The sequence below is a fragment of the Neomonachus schauinslandi genome, chromosome 13 (genome assembly GCF_002201575.2).
Source record: "Neomonachus schauinslandi chromosome 13, ASM220157v2, whole genome shotgun sequence".
NCBI lineage: Eukaryota > Metazoa > Chordata > Mammalia > Carnivora > Phocidae > Neomonachus > Neomonachus schauinslandi.
The window spans coordinates 19083922-19100243 of NC_058415.1; the positions used below are offsets into that span (position 1 = coordinate 19083922).

General features: G+C 47.1%; 1 protein-coding gene across 1 annotated transcript in view; it reads right to left on the reverse strand.

The window, feature by feature from the left end:
• GNA14 (G protein subunit alpha 14) overlaps positions 1-16322 on the reverse strand; it is a 185342-nt gene that overhangs the window by 25769 nt on the left and 143251 nt on the right. The gene's annotated exons all lie outside the window — the stretch shown is intronic.

The following is a 16322-nucleotide window of genomic DNA, read 5'->3' on the forward strand; positions in this document are numbered from 1 at the left end:
GGTGCGGTCCCGGTCTGCACCTCTCCACCCCCCTCCCCCGCCCGCACCCCCACACCCCCACACACACACCCACCGGTCCTAGGGTAACAGAACATATTCAGGGAGAATTTACCAGATTTACCAGCAGCATCTGGTGGCCTCCCCCCTGAACCCCCGTCCGAGAAAGAGTAAGTATATTCGGCCAATGGAAGCTGCTGTCAGAAAAGCACTTGTTTGGGGGACCAGTTTAACACAGCAAGATGGGCTTGTTTTGTCCCTGTAGCCATTGTGTTCCTTCCCTCCCTCCCCTAGTTGAGAGAAGTTCACTTAGTTTTTTTTCAGCACATCAGAATTGTGTTATGAGAGACGGTTCCAATTCCCAAGGGGAAGATCTGTCCCTTCTGCACCTGGGAGCCCTAGCAGGGTCCACCCTTCCACCCCGGCCTGCCCCAGATAAAGCCAGAATGACTGTGGCCAGGGGCCTGGATGTGGGGAGGCCAGGACCTTCAGGGAAAGGCAGAGTGGCAGAATAAGGAGAGACATTAGAGAGGCAGGGCCAGGGTGGTAGGGGGCCTGGTCCGAGACCAAAAGATAGCCCCGACCCCCACCAACCCCCTGCCACCCCCCTCACAGGGAAGGTAATGAGTGCTCCGTTCCTCCTGTTGGCTTCCTCAGCATCACAATCAGCTGTGAAGAATCCCGTTCTCTTGGGTGCTGGATTCTTGTCTGTGGTCCTTCCAGACTGTAAGGTTTACAGTTACAAAAGGCACTGGCAAGGTCTCCATTCAAGAACAGGTCGGTTCTAGGTGTTTTCTGTAAGGTTAGTTTGGGGAGCTCAAAGTGTTTCCCCATCGAGACCGACACTTCTATGGGTCCACCAAATCCTGTGGTATTTTCCTGCTGGTTGGGCTCCCAGGTCATGCTGGACTTCTCAGCCCCCCTAGTGGTCAGGTGGGACCCCATAACAGTTCTGAGCGACAGAATTCAGGCTCAAATGAAGCAGGCCACTAGCAGGCCTGGCCTTAAACCACCACACATACAACCCCCCTCCTCCACCTTGTCTTCCCCTGATTCTCAGCCAAAAGGAGAAGAGACTTGGATCTTTGAAGGACCAGGTAGAGCACATCCCACCACCAACTCACGTTAGGTTGAGATGGTTGTAACCGAGAGATCAACACTGATTTTGCTAAGCCACTGTTTTCGTACTGTTTTATTACGGAGGCTGTCAAATTTTACTTCCTTCATCTACAGAAAGAGAAATGGTGTTAGGATGGGGAGGCCCTAGGCTACCTCAAAGAAACACATTTTAACCAGCACGGAACTGAACCATTGTCCTGAAGGCACCAGGCCAATCCTGGGTACGAGGATTCGTGTGGTTCATCTCCTCATTTCTCCATCCGCCATCCTACCTCCCAGTGACTCTGTCTTCAATACCCCCCGATTCTCAGACCCAACCGGTGACGGGACCACTTCCCTATACCCACACTTTCCAGAAGAGTGTGAGCACCAACACCTCCTCACTCTCCTTCTCTCCTATCAAAAACCAGACCTGCCCCCCAGGAAGCTGTTAGCAAGCTGTTAGCCCTGAAGAGAAGGGGAGCTCTTATTTTTCTGTTTCCTTATCCATATCTGAGCCAAACAAACATGTTTTTAAACATGGTATTAAGAGAGAGATTAGGCTAATGACCACAGAAGTTCAGTGCCTTAACAGCACACATAGGATTATTTTATACTCCTTCCCCTCCCACTATGTGCCCAGGGTGTGGGTGGGGAGGGCTCCGCTGGGTGCAATCATCCTGGGACCCAGCTCTCTCCAGCAAGTGGGCTCTGCCAACTCCCGGGGCCCTCAAGTCCCGCCCTGGATTCTTTGCACGCGGTCAGCAGGTGAGGGAAGAGAGAGCGTGGGGCAGTGGGCAGGAGGTTTTCCGGGCCAGGTCTGAACGCGGTGGACTTCCCTTCTGGGCAAACAAGGGCCAGAACAAGCTGCAAGGCACCACCTGACCGCAGAGGAGGTGGGGAAATGGGGTCCTCCCGCGCTCCGGCGGAAAGCAGAACAGAATTCAGTGAATGCCTTCCAAGATCTCTCCTGCTCCCAGAGGTCAAACTCTGACACCACAGTGATCTCTGAGGTTTGTGTGGTGCCTACACGTACTTTTACATAAATCAGGGTAAACTACAGCCCGAGGCCAAATCCAGCTCTGCCTGGTTTTGCAAATGAAGTTCGGCAGGAACAGAGCCACGCCCTGTCCCGCTGGCTGATTTCACAAGGAGGATGGTGGCGGGGAGTTGTTGGACAGAGCCTGTCTGCTGCACAAAGGCTAAAATGCTTACTCTTTGACCCTTTGCAGAAGCTGTTTGCTGCGCCCAGGTGTAGATATGTAGTTTCTAATTAAGTGCGTCCAAGTAGAACACTGCTGTGAACTGCACTCCATTTTTTTTTTTTTTTAAGATTTTATTTATTTGCCAGAGAGAGGGAGAGAGCGCCTGAGCAGGGGAGCGGCAGAGGGAAAGGGAGAAGCAGACTCCCCGCCGAGCAGGGAGCCTGATGCGGGGCTCGATCCCAGGACCCGGGGTTCATGACCTGAGCCGAAGGCAGATGCTTAACCAGCTGAGCCACCCAGGCGCCCCTTAAGTCCCTCATTCATGGAATCAGTGGCTGTGTAATGACGAAGCACCCCCTCTTTGCAAAGTATTATGCTAGGTACGTGTCTAAAACTAGGACAGGACATTTCCCGCCTTTGCAGTAACAGGCGTATAGGACATGGAAAGGGAATCCTCCAAGAAACATACTCAGTGAGTGTAAAAAGCAAGAGAAACCCACCTAGGCAAACTTCCCCACATCTTCAGAATTTTCCTTTGGATTGTGGACTGGCCCTGAGACTTGGAAGCGTCTAACTAAAACACCACCCAGTGGAAAAAGCTGGAATTGTTTCTGATTCCGACTCCTTTTCACAAAATTTGGAGAATGTGTCCCTTTTTTGTTTTCCTTCATGACTTCCTTAAGCAGGCCATTTTATTACGTGCTTGTTTCTGGAGGTGTAATAGTCCGCAGTTTGTTTTTGTGAGGTCTCTGTTGTGTCGACCAGCCTGGGACCCACAACCAGAAGTTTCCAGAAACCCTGAAGTCTAAGACCAGCAGGCCGGCCCCAGACAAAGTGGGCAGTCCCCATATTCTCCCAGGGGGGGAGGGGTCCTCCTGATATTCAAGAGAAGCCAGTGGAGGGGGGAGGGAAGGAGCTTCTTTAAGGCAACTGGGGGGGGGGGGTTGGGGGGGGGTGGAAATCCTCCCCCTGCCCCCACTCCTGTAAAGCAGGTTTTCAAGCAAATGCAGAGGGAAGGAAATTGCCAGCTTCGCAAGTTCAGCAGCACCAGCCAGGCAGGTCCATTCAAGGCTGAAGGACAAACATGAAGAAAGTTCTTCCCGTGATACTGAGCCACAGCCTTATCTGGACATCTCTGTCTTTAAAAGCCATTTTAGGCCCGGCATAATTCTAGAAATTCCTTGTGTGTGCCTCAGAGTGATCAGACACCCCCCTCCTTCCTGCCCAGACATGAACATTAGAAACAGCAGAGAACATGAAACTCAACGGGATTATGTCGTCCCATCAGGACAGCCTGGAAGCTGGGAACAGGCAGAAGGACATTCAGTATTCCGAGGCCCTTGGCGCCCTGGGGGCATTTGTCCCAAGGACAGCAGGATTCTGGGACTTTGGAATTCAGGTTCCCAGCTGTTAGACCATAGAAATTGCCCTTTTCTGTCTCCATCCTGGGTCCTTCATGCTCACTGGTCTTGAGTCCTGATTTGTAAAATGGGATACAGCAAGGCAAGATAAGAGGATCTTTTTGCATCTACACATTTCTGTTCGCGGGCTGAGTCAGCCGAGCAAAATATCAAGTGCTCAGCACAGTGCCCCGCATCCACCATTAAACTCCTCAAAGATGGTGGTGATTCTAACCTGGCCCCCCTTCACCTCCCCATGCCTTCCCGCATACCTGGCTCTTCTTTGGCATCTCGAAATAAGGAAGACATACAGTCGGTCCACATGATTCATGGATTCTGGATTTGCAAATTCACCTACTTGCGAAAATTTATTTGTAACCCCCAAATCAAAACCCACAGTGCTTTCACAGCCATTTATGGGCATGCACAGAGCTGAGAGAAATTGGAATCGCCCGATGCCCACGCTCCCAGCTGAGACAGGCACGAGCTTCTCAGCTCAGCTCTCCTGCTATAAACAAGTGTCCTTTTTGTGGTCTATTTAGTGCTGTGTTTTTGGCACTTCTGTGCTGTTTGTCAGCGATCTTGCTGTTTAAAAGGCCCCCAGGACAGGGTTGCAGTGCTGTCCTATGTTCCTAAGCTTAAGAAGGCTTGGACGTGCCTCATTCAGGCATGAGGGGGACTCAGGATATAATTTCAGCTCATTCACCAATAAGGAGCTTTAGATCAATTCATCCTACCCTGAAGCCTCAGCTTCCTCATTGGTAAAATGAGGCAGGCAGGTGGCCGGGGAAGGTCTTTTCAACATCAGTGTTCTACTGTGCTGAAGAATGCATTCTTTGATTCTATGGCTTTATAAACATTTCGTCTTGTGGACACCCTTCTTTCAAAGTATAAAGGAAAACTCAGTCTTTCTAGAAAAAACAATCACTAGATTTTCCAAGGGAGAATGAGTGAATGACACCTAGAGAGCACGTAAGGGATTGCCTCCATTAAAGTCCACGGAACCCACAGCACAGAACCACAATGGACCGACGAGAGGCCATTTCTGCCCCAGGGACCCAGGTCATGGCTGTTCTGGGTTGGCCTTAAAAATCCTCAGCATGACCAACATGTCAGCCCATCTCTTGCATGTCTCACATCCTCAAAATAACTGAAGGCAGAGTCACAGGCAGTTACCCCTAAAGATGTTATCACCCCAAACTGTTTCCTTTCTTATCACACATTCCTCAGCAACACGGAGGGCTCTGGAAAGGGCCAAACGCCTCCAAGTCATCAGCCACTCTTCCAGGCAATAACGTGAGACTGTTTGCTGGAACTGGGTAAAGAACACCTATTGCCTTTCCCCTCAAGCATCTCAAAGTTGTACAGACATTTAACCAAGTTTTATGCTCCCTCTCGAAAATTCCTAACCTTGAAGCAAGCGGCTGAGTATGTGTAGGTGGTGGGTACTGTATGTATGTTTGTGTAAAAAACTGGACATGGTCTCTTAACGTTTCTTGAGTCCAACAGAGTATATTTCATGCTTACGATGTGCTAGGTGTCACGCGGGGTGCTGGGGGATGCAGATAGGAATCCAGAGGCTGACTCAAGAAAGTTGCAACCTAGCAGGAGACAAAGACCATGCACATCCGATTGCAACACTGCCTGGTCCAGCATCTCTTAGAAATCACCTGGCCTCCTCAGCAGATGTGGGACTGACATCTAGTCAATCAACGAACAGTCTCAGATAAAGCCTCGGTATTCACCCACTCACCCTCTCATGGAACACGTAAAATATGTAAATTTCCTTGTAAGCAGAAACAAAGAATATCTGTACTCCAGATGCTGGTGGAGAATTTATCAGCCATCCTTCTGCTGTCTGATGCCTATCAAATGTTGAAACACATGATATTTATGGATTTTTTTTTTAAGATTTTTTATTTATTTATTTGACAGAGAGAGAGAGAGAGAGCAAGAGCAGGAACACAAGCAGGAGGAGTGGGAGAAGGAGAAGCAGGCTTCCCACTGAGCAGGGAGCCCTATGCGGGGCTTGATCCCAGGACCCTGGGATCATGACCTGAGCCGAAGGCAGACGCTTAACGACTGAGCCACCCAGGCACCCTCTACAAAATGTTTTAAGGACACTGGAAAAGAAAAAAAGTTCCTTGCCCAAATAAATTTAAGACAAGGTCTGAAACAGTCACTCAAGTTTTTCTTAAACTGCTGGTCGTCTCCGAAGCTGTGTGCAAACAGGCACGTCGGGCCTGTGTGGCATGCACCTTTGGGCGCACGGATCTTAGTCTCTTGGCTTCACTGAGGTACCCCAAGTGGTGGACATCAGCTGTTCAAATGAATGTCACATGAAAATCTTCACCTTCGGTCAATACTGATAAAATATATTGAATGTGCATTAACGGGATGCAACAGCTCACGAAAATACGTAACTATGAGCACCAAATTCTTAAACATTCCATCATTTGGAATGAGAACACACATATGTATGAAGGGGGAGGGGGGAAGCCTAAAACTGACTCCGTCAGTAAATGCAGGATTTAGTGATAACTTACTGAACACAGAGGACATCAGCAGAGTCTCAAGCCCGTAGCAGCGACAACAAATAGAACACCATCGAGTAGGGACGGCCGGCAGAGCACAGAACTGTGAAGAGGCCATTTCGTTGTGAGTTTCCCAAGAGGGGATTTGGGACGCACTCCTTGCCAAACTTGTGTGGCTTAAATGGCAGCTGGGGCCCCACTTTCTCACAGGGTCTGACTGGCTCAACATCAGCCAGCCTCATGGCTTGTGAAGACCAGCAGCTCTTCCAAAGCTTAGCTTCCTCACCCCTTACACAGAGCCTCCAGTCTCAAAATCTTGGGTTTCACAAGGAAGGGTCACATCCATGGCCTTCTCCCATCTGGGCAGTTCCGACATCTCCGCTTCCTCAGCCCTCTCTCACAGGCTTTGGAGTCCGGGGGCTCCAAATCCTTCACCTTTTCTTGTAAGAGTGATTTCTTCTTTCCTCAAAGACTCAGAGGAAGGAGAGAAGCACTCTGGTTCTACCCCAAACTTACAAGCCCATCCTACATCTGTGAGCAACGCCCAGCCCTTTGCTTTTTGGGTGGTCCACCATCCATTACCCCTCCTACTGTTTACAGTCATCCTTTGGGGACCTGTGTTAATCCAATTCAGGTATCCTGCTCTCCCATGGCTAACTGCCAGGACACCCATACTTGACTGGGTCTGTGAACCCCAAGCAGAGTGATAATGGTGGGGACAGGGGGATGGAACAGATGAAATTCTCTCATTTTGATGGCAATGGAGCCATCAAGGTTCTTCATGGTAGTGTGACCCCGGGAATTCCCAGGTTCCTGTCCATTCTGAGGCTGTTACTTCAGCCTTTCTCTTGTTTCCATGATCTCTACAACAGCCTTTCCATAAACTCTCTTCTGTGTTTGTTAGCCCGCTATTTCTGTTCTTATAACCAAAGAGCCTATTTCATCCCACCAGGAGAACAAAGACCTTTTCTCTGATGTGAACAGTCAGGGTCTACAAGAAAATGTTTCTTATTTCCCATCTATTAACATCTTCCTCTATTCATGTTATATTAAATTTAGTTTGGGAAATGTCCTATTTGCTCTAGGCTTTATTTCTGAATCTACCCAAAAGCTGTGGACTTCAGCCATATTATCTGGATGAGTTTTCTATTAATGTGTAACAAATCGCCCTGAACTTAGTGGCTTAAAACAACCTACTTTTAATATCTCACTCTTTCTGTAGAGCAAGCACAGTGCAAGGGAGTTCTCTGCTCAGGGTCCCACAAGACTGAAATCAAAGTTTGTGCTAGACTGTGTGGTCATCTGGAGCTCCAGATCTTCTTCCAAACTCATTTAAATTTTTGGCGCAATTCAGTTTCTTGTGACTATAGGACTTAAGTCCTTGTTTTCTCATTGGCTGTCACGTGAAAGTCACTCTTGGCTCTTTGAGGCTGCCCTCAGGTTCTAGCCCCATGGCCCTCTCCTGACATGGCAGTTAACTACTTCAAGACTAGCAAGAGAACCTCCATACCTCTAGATTTTCTTCTAATGGGCTCATTAGGTCAGGCCACTTGAGATGATTAAAGTCAGATGATTAGGGACTTCAGTTAGATCTACAAAATCCCTTCACCTCTGCCTTATCACATAATCTAATTATGGGAGTGACATTCATCATGCTCCTGTCCACACCGAAGGGGAGGGGATTATGTAGGTCATGTACAGGGCAGGGTGTGAAGTCTAGGGGGCCATCTTGGAATTCTGCCTACCACATAGACTTAATCATAGTTCTGGGCAGCATAACTGCCTTTTACTTTTCTTTTGGATTGTAATAAAGGAGTGCTTATGATAGTTCATATAGGGCTATTGTTGGGGTTACTGTTTCTTATATCCGTTAGCATTTGCTTTATGATGTTTTATATAATATATATATTTTTTAATTAAGAACCAAGGAAAATTATGCTTCCTTGAGCAAATGGTAATTTTTGCCTTATGATCCATAGGAATCATTTAACTAAAATGGAGTCTCTTTTTGCTTTAACCAGTGGGAAGCTCAAAAATAAGTATGTAGGTAGGTCTAAGTAACTCAGAAGTTTATGGGTACCTGTGTCTTACAATACCCGTGTCCCCTTCAACCCCCCTCCAGCTTCACTCTTTTATCTTAATTCAAAATTTTTCTGGCACTGAGTTGTTGTTGTTATTTTTTAAGATACATATTCTTAGGGCATAAATACAAATGAACATAAGCAAAATGATAATAATAGCTAGTATAAACTGAGCCACTGTTATGTGACTGTCTTGTATAAGCATGATCTCTTTTGATCATTAAAACAACCCTATGAAGTTAGATATTTTGAACACCCTGATGATACAGATGAGGAACCCGAGGCTTAGCAAGAAGAGGTAGGATTAGGGGCGCCTGGGTGGCTCAGTTGGTTAAGAAGAGGTAGGATTGGTGGAAAAGCCATTCAAGCTCAGGAGTGCCTGAAGCCAGTTAACTACCCTGCTCCACCAATTTTAAAACCTTTACATTTTAAAGGGAGGAATGAGTGGGGATAGTGGTTGCCTCTGAAACCCTCAGGCTAGACACAGATCACGGAGGTGAGGACAAGAATTGTTTTCTGCACACCTTACTGCCAACTGCTCTTCTACAACCTAAGACGAAGTTCTTTGGGCTGCAGAATTCAACAGCCAGGCCCTTCTCAAAGCAAAGGAGGAAAGGGGCCTCCAGAGACAAAACAATGACTTAGAAATTAGTAAACCTTTTCCACAGTGAATTGCAAGCAGGTGTGAGAACATCGGACACCAAGCCCCAAGCACAACGCGACTGTTTCCAAATAGAAGACTCTCCAGTATACACCACGCTGAGGAACAAATGTGTCCTTAAGACAGAATATGGAAACCAGAGTTAGAAATTCACATTCTGAGAGCACATCACTGAGGCCAGCCCATATATCTTTAACCTCTATTCTCAAGGATATCATTTATACAATAAATCCTTCTTAAAGTCAGTTAATGACTGTCTTGGTGGTTTCTATGAGGTTTGTATGAGGTTTATGGTTTCTGTGAGGTTTATAGGAAAATAAGCATCATTTATTAGTTTATGTACTTACCAAGGCTCATAAATATCCATGATTGGAGAGGTGGGCCATTTGCCACTATGACTCATGGCGCCACCTAGTGACAGCCTCTCTGATTGCATGCACTGACCGTAGCAAGAGTCTTCTAGAGCTTGCGTTATATCCCTGCACCTAAAAGTTCCAGCCAGAAATCACATGGTCTGCATTTTATCTTGGAGTGTATCTCAGAATTAATAATATCCAGGCAAAGGCTGAAACATTCTCACTCTCTGAGATGGAGATTAAGGAAGAAAGATTCAGAGTTTAGCGTAAGGCACATCTTTGCTGCTACGTTTAGGCTAGTAGGATATTAACCACTTGGAGGACAGTGCTCTACAAATTTACATTTTATTGGTATACCTTCTGAAGTGTATAAAAACTGGCAAGAGAGGTTATGTTGCTTCCACTAGCTGTAGGCAAATGAGCGGTAAAGGGCGCGAGTCCAACTGCCCACATCCACAAGCTGTCCATGTTACTTTCTCAGTGTCTTGGTAGCCAGCTCTGTGAGGCTGACAAACCAGGCCCTGCAGTGTGTGGGAAAGCACCATCGCGGAGCGCAGCGGGCCTCCCTCGCACACGAGGTCCTGCAGGAGGTCGCTGTACTCTTTGCACTGAATTTAACGTGTTCCAAGCACTCGGATTTCCCGTTGGCATGCCCTTCATTTCAAAGGCACATCCATCTGGGCCATAGACACCCTCACTCTGCCTTGTCACCCTTTCAACTCTCAAAATCATGCTCCAGTGATGCTTCACACGTCTCATCCGTCCTCCAGGTCTCTCTCCACACTGAAGCCTGTATTTCTGAAAATTAAAAACTGCCACAACTCCGAGAGAATCATCCAACCACATTCCTTGCTCTGGGTTTTGTTTTTTTGGTGTTTCACTTTTTCCGTCCCTTCCAATAGCTTGAAAAACTCTGGAGCCCACCACAACAAATATGTGGGTCACAGCTTGTTTTAATGATGTGCTTTGGAAACGGTGGTTTTGATCCTGGATGCGTTTTTGGTTGTTTTTCCTTAAGAATCCGCAGGCATTTCTGCTGGAGTGGCATCAGGAGAGTAGGGCACCCCAGATTTCCCAAGAGCTCCCTTATCCTTGGATCTGAGGGAGGCCCTTCCAGCACCCGCACCCTGCAATCTTCAGGGTGCGCCCTGGGCTCTCTCTAGGTGCGACAGTGGAGAAGAAGCGACTACCTCTAGGGGGCGCCAGACTAGCCCATATATCCTGTGTCAGCCATGACCTACTTCGCTAATAGGTGAAACCAGGTCCAAGTGGATGACTGAAGGGAGAAAAGGGCTCCCCTGGCAACTCCATGGGGCCTGAGGGGTTTGGGGGAGACATGGGTGCTTTCTCTTGGTAGCCCTTGTGACACACCAGAGTAGCGGCTAGGGACGGGCTGATGAGTGCTGAGCCTAGGGCATTTCTGATGGGTCGTGGGCTGGTGGAAAGGGACAGCAGCACAAGCTGGTACAGTTAGCCTAAGTTCTGGATTTAATTAGTCCGGATACCAAAGTTCCACTGAATACAATTACCGAATAGAAACAGAAGACACCCAGTTAAGTTTGATGTTCACATGCACAACAAATACTCTGTTGGTATTAAGGTGCCCCATGCATTTGAAAAGAAAAAAGTATCTTTTTAACCTATTGTTGTATTTTGCTGTAGCAGTTATGCTAAAGAAACCCGGGTACTTCTGTATCAGGGCCTGTTTATCAACACTGGGGGCGTTTCCCTGGCATTCAAAGCAAACTCGGCATGAGCAAGGCTCCCCCCTCAAGGGGTGAAAGCAGACCTCGGTGCCCATGTGTCTCTGAATGATGGCTCTGCTCTACTTTCCTGTGTCCCCAAAAGTCCACTTCTCTGCAGAACCAAACCTTTTTTTTTTTTTTAAAGATTTAATTTATTTATTTGACAGAGAGAGACACAGTGAAAGAGGGAACACAAGCAGGGGGAGTGGGAGAGGGAGAAGCAGGCTTCCCGCCGAGCAGGGAGCCCGATGTGGGGCTCGATCCCAGGACCCCGGGATCATGACCTGAGCCGAAGGCAGGCGCTTAATGACTGAGCCACCCAGGCGCCCCCCAAATCTCTCTTTATCACAGACTGCAGAAGGATCAGCTCTTCCCCTCCCCTCCCCCCAAGCTTCCAGGCCCACCTCCTCATGGGACTTTTTCTGTCACTAACTTCAAATAAACACACACACACACACACCACAGCCCTCCATCCCTCACACATGATGAGAAGAACCACGCACAACATGAGTGTACTTGATGCCACAGAACTATGCACTTACAAATGGTTATAATGATAAATTGCATGTTACGTATGCTTTACCACAATTCTAGGAAAGAAAAAGGCAGGCACGGAGTTATATCCCACCATAGGCTGGCGGACAGCGTATCATAGCCTGCCACGCCCTGGCACCCTCCTGCCCGCAAAATTCAATCAAAATGATGGTCTGAGCTCACCTCCTCCTATCTGCTTCCATGTGCTGTTGACTTGGCCTGTGTGCAAACCCACAGCCTTTCCTGCTTCCATGATGTGTCCCCATGTGGCTCTGTCCGCCACACAGGGCCCCACCCACTCGTCTCCTGCCAAGAAAAGCCCACCCCTCTAGGCCCCTCAGCTCCAAGGTCCCACAGGAAGCTCCTTCCAGAGTTCTCCCATGTTGATCCGACCAGGGAGGCTGGGCTCATGAGTCCTCCTGCTATTTATGAAATATTAGCAATGCCTGATCCCTCAACAATTTTCATTTCTTTTTTTTTTGTCTCCCAAATGTCAAATCAGCTTCTCAGTGGCCAAACACAATAACGTGTCCTCATTCAACCCCAAACTCCCCTGACTGACAGGTACAAAGCTCGCTCACAACCCACGGGTCCCACTTTTTTATACCCCGGGCATTTCATGGCCACCCTCTGCCAGGGTTTCATGCCCTGCCCCTCCTCCTACCTCACAGCAGCCTGGGCTGAGGGGACCTGCCCACTGAGCCGTGTGGGGTCCTGGAGGCCACATGGTGACTGCCACCCCTACCTGCAGCTCTATGCCAGGAGGGTTCCGTGCACCTCTCCTCAACAAGCTCTCCTCACCAAGCTTATGTCCTTCTCTGCTTTGCTTTCCCTGCTATAGTCCCCCACTGCACAAACCTTCTGTCAGAAAGCTCTTTCAGGCTCTAGTGTGTTGAAAAATGTCCCCACCAAATTTATGTCCATCTCAGAATGTCACCTTATTTGGAAATAGCATCTTTGCAGGTGTAGTTAAGGTAAAGGCTGAGATTATACTAGATTATGTGAGCCCTCAATCCACTGAGAGGTCCTTAAAAGAAACAGACAAAGACACACAGACACAGGGAAGAAGGTGATGTGAAGAGGGGGACAGGGATTGGAGGGATGTGTCTGGAAGCCAAGAAATGCCAAGGACTGCCAGCACCATCAGAAGCTAGGAGGCAGGCATCTCCCCCAGTGCCTCCAGAAGGAACCAATGCTGCCAACACCATGATTTCTAACCGCTGACTCTTTCCCTAGGTGTGTGCTCAGCCAGGTTGACCAGGAGTCTGTGCCTCTCAGCTAGGCAGTTCTTTTCCTCTGCAAGCTCATCTGTACTCACGTCTGGTCCCTGGAATACCGGTAATGGAGGAGTGGTCCTGCAATCAAAGTCCAGTGCCTTTTTTTTTTTTTAAATGGGCTCCATGCACTTGAACTCATGACCCTACAATCAAGACCTGAGCTGAGATCAAAAGTCGGACATTTAACCAACTGAGCCACCCAGGAACCCCAAGGCCAGCAGCTCTTGCTGTCAGCTCCCTCTTGAAATAACTGGATGCAATCTCTCTAGAGATCCCTGGTCTTTCCTCATTCTCCTAACTTTGGTTAGGAAAAACAGTGCATTCTTTCTGCAGTCTCTCTTAGCCTTTTAGGGTTTGGGGAGAACGGGCAGCTTCAAACTTTCCCCCAAGATCCACAGATCCCCAAACACCAGCTTCCTCTAGCAGATGTGCTATCCTTGGGCCTCTGTACTGGGCTCTCACAGCCTCTGCAGTAAGTGGTTCCTCTCATGGGGGAGGAGCCCACTTGAGTTCCCTCCTGACGTAACTCAAGAGTGACTTCAGCCTCATCCCTACCCCATCCCTCTGGTGACAACAACTCGAAGGTACTGAACAGCATGGGGTTGGAAACATCAGGTAAGAGTGGGATTTGGAAGACCAAGCTCTGGACCCTCTGCTCCTATAAAACACGCCATTCCAGAATACGCAGTTGTGTACTGGGTCCTAAAACTCTCACACCAGTGCACAGACTCATTTGCTCTCTGGATGAGAACAGATACTATGGAACTCCATCATAACCAGACACAGCAAGGATGCATCTAGAACAACTACCACAATTTAGGCAAAGCCATGAATAGCTCTCCACTCAAGATACCTAAGATCCAGGGCTGCTCATGCAAACATTTTGGAATCAGTTGATGTCATTTAAAAAGGTTGCATTATACATGGACTGGTCAGTTCTAAGACAGATGCTGATCTTTGCTTTAGAAAATCTCCCTGTGCAACGCAGGGTGGGACCACGGCCAAGGGGATTAAATCTGAGAAAATGGACCTTTATCCTTAACCTTTCATTTTTAACTCCAGCCAAACATTTCTGTCATTTAGAAAGTATGATTAGCTTTTAGATAAGTTTTTTTTTCCTTCAGCAGAGAACATGTGTAGCTTCTCAAGCAATATCAAAAGCAATTAGAAATGTCTAAAAAAAAATGATTTGGTTTTCATTTCAGGAGTGGGTGGCGGTAGAATAATGCCAGATTCCATAGAACAATACCTCAATGAGCTCTGAGAAAGGACTAGAAATCTTAGGATCAGGGAACATCTGTGAAGGCAGACAGAACCAGAGTGAATGGCTCAAATCCAGAATTGATGCTGAGGTCCTTCTGGCTTCATGTGGGTAAAGTCATATATGGAGTCCTACCTTTTATACAACTGCTTTTTAGGTCAACAAAAAGAAAAAAAATACGTAATTATATTGTTTCTTATCATTACCTACATTACCACCTTTACCAGAACTCTGATCTCTCATATGGATTTGAATTACTGTCTGGTATCCCTAGCTTTCTGCCTGAAGATCTTTGGTATTTAAGGAAGGCCTGCTAGCTGTGAAGTCTCTGTTTTTTCCTCTTTAAATGTGGGAATGTCTTGATTTCTCTTTCATTTTTTAAAACCAATTTTATTCAGATATAATGCACATACCATAGAGCACACCTACTGAAAACATACTGTTCAGTGGTTTTTAGAGTAGTCAAGAAGTTTTGCAACCATCACTATAAGCAAATTTAGAACATTTTTGTTGCCCCCAGAAGAAACCCTGTGTTCATTAGCAGCCTGTTATGGGTTAAATTGTGCCTCCCCCACTCCCCAATAAAAAAGAAATGATGAAGTTAGGTATTAGCCCCTGGTAGCTGTGCATGTGTCTTACTTGAAAATAAGATGTCTGCAGATGTAATCAAATTAAGATGAGGCCATCAGGTGGACCCTAATACATATGATGAGTATCCTTAAAGGAAGGGTGAAATTTGGACAAAGATTCACAGAGAGGAGAATGCCATGGGAAGCCAGGTACACACAGGGAAGATGGAGGCAGAAATGGGAGTGACGTAGGGGCACCTGGGTGGCTCAGTGAGTTAAGCGGCTGACTCTTGATTTTGGCTCAGGTCACGATCTCAGGGTGGTGAGATCAAGCCCTGCATCAAGCCCCACATCAGGCTCTACACTCAGCAGGGAATTTGTTTGAGATTCTCTCTTCTCCTCTTCTTCTGCCCCTCCCCCCATTCATGTGAATATATGCACATGCTCTCTCTCTCAAGTAAATAAATCTTTAAAAGAAGAAAGAAATTGGAATGATGTAGCCACTGTGATTGAAAGATCACCTGGGGCCACCAAAAGCTGGAAGATAGAAAGATCCTCTCCTGGAGGCTTTGGAGGGAGCATGGCCCTGCTAACACCTTGATTTTTGGACATCTAGCCTCCAAAAAATGTAAGAAGCAGCTTTTGTGTGAAGCTGCCCCGTTTGTGGTACTTTGATGGAGCAGCCCTAGGAAAGTAACACACAGTCACTCCCCCTTTCCTCCACACTTGCCTGGCTCTAGGCAACCGACAGTATACTCATCTCTACAGAGTTGCCTATTCTGGAAATTGTATATAAATGGAACCGTACAATATGGGGTCCTTTGTGACTCACTTCTTTTCTGTAGCATCATGTTTTCAAGGTTCATCCTTGTTGTACAATGTATCAGCACTTTGTTTCTTTTTATTGCCTAAAAACACTTCTTTGTATAAATATGCTACATTTATCCATTCTGATGGACATTTGGATTTTTTTTTTTAAATGCATTTTGGCTACTGTTAATGCTGCTACGCACAATCATGTACAAGTTTTTGTATGGGCATATGTTCTCATCTCTCTTGGGTATATATACCTGGGAGTAGAATTGCTAGATAACTGTGTTTAACTTTTTGAGGAATTATCAAACTTTTTCGAAAGCAGCCCCATTTTTTTTTTTTTAATTCCCACCAGCAATGTCTGAGATCTGCCTTCATTTTTCAAAGATGCTTTGTCAGATATAGGATTTGGGGTTCAGAATTTTTTTTTCCTTTAAGCACTTTGCATGCACACAACCTTCTGGACCCCTTGGGGTGAGCATGATCTCTGGAGCATTGCTGTTGGCTGTTTTCAATCTGCCATTTGACTTGTTGCTACTGGTATCATTAAACTATCTGGAATGCCCTTAATCGCTCACCACCATGATTCCCATTGTTTTCAACAGTAACCTCAGGTAGAAACTCCTCCATGCTGTATTCCAAGTCAAGTCACTCCTCTCAGACAGAAATGCCATTTTTACATCCTATCTCTCCCTCAGGGAGAACCCTTGTGCCAGAGCGGGGGGTAGGGACATGGCCTGCTTCTCTTGGAGTGAAACCTCTGCTCTATAAGTATGTGTTAGGAAGAGGCA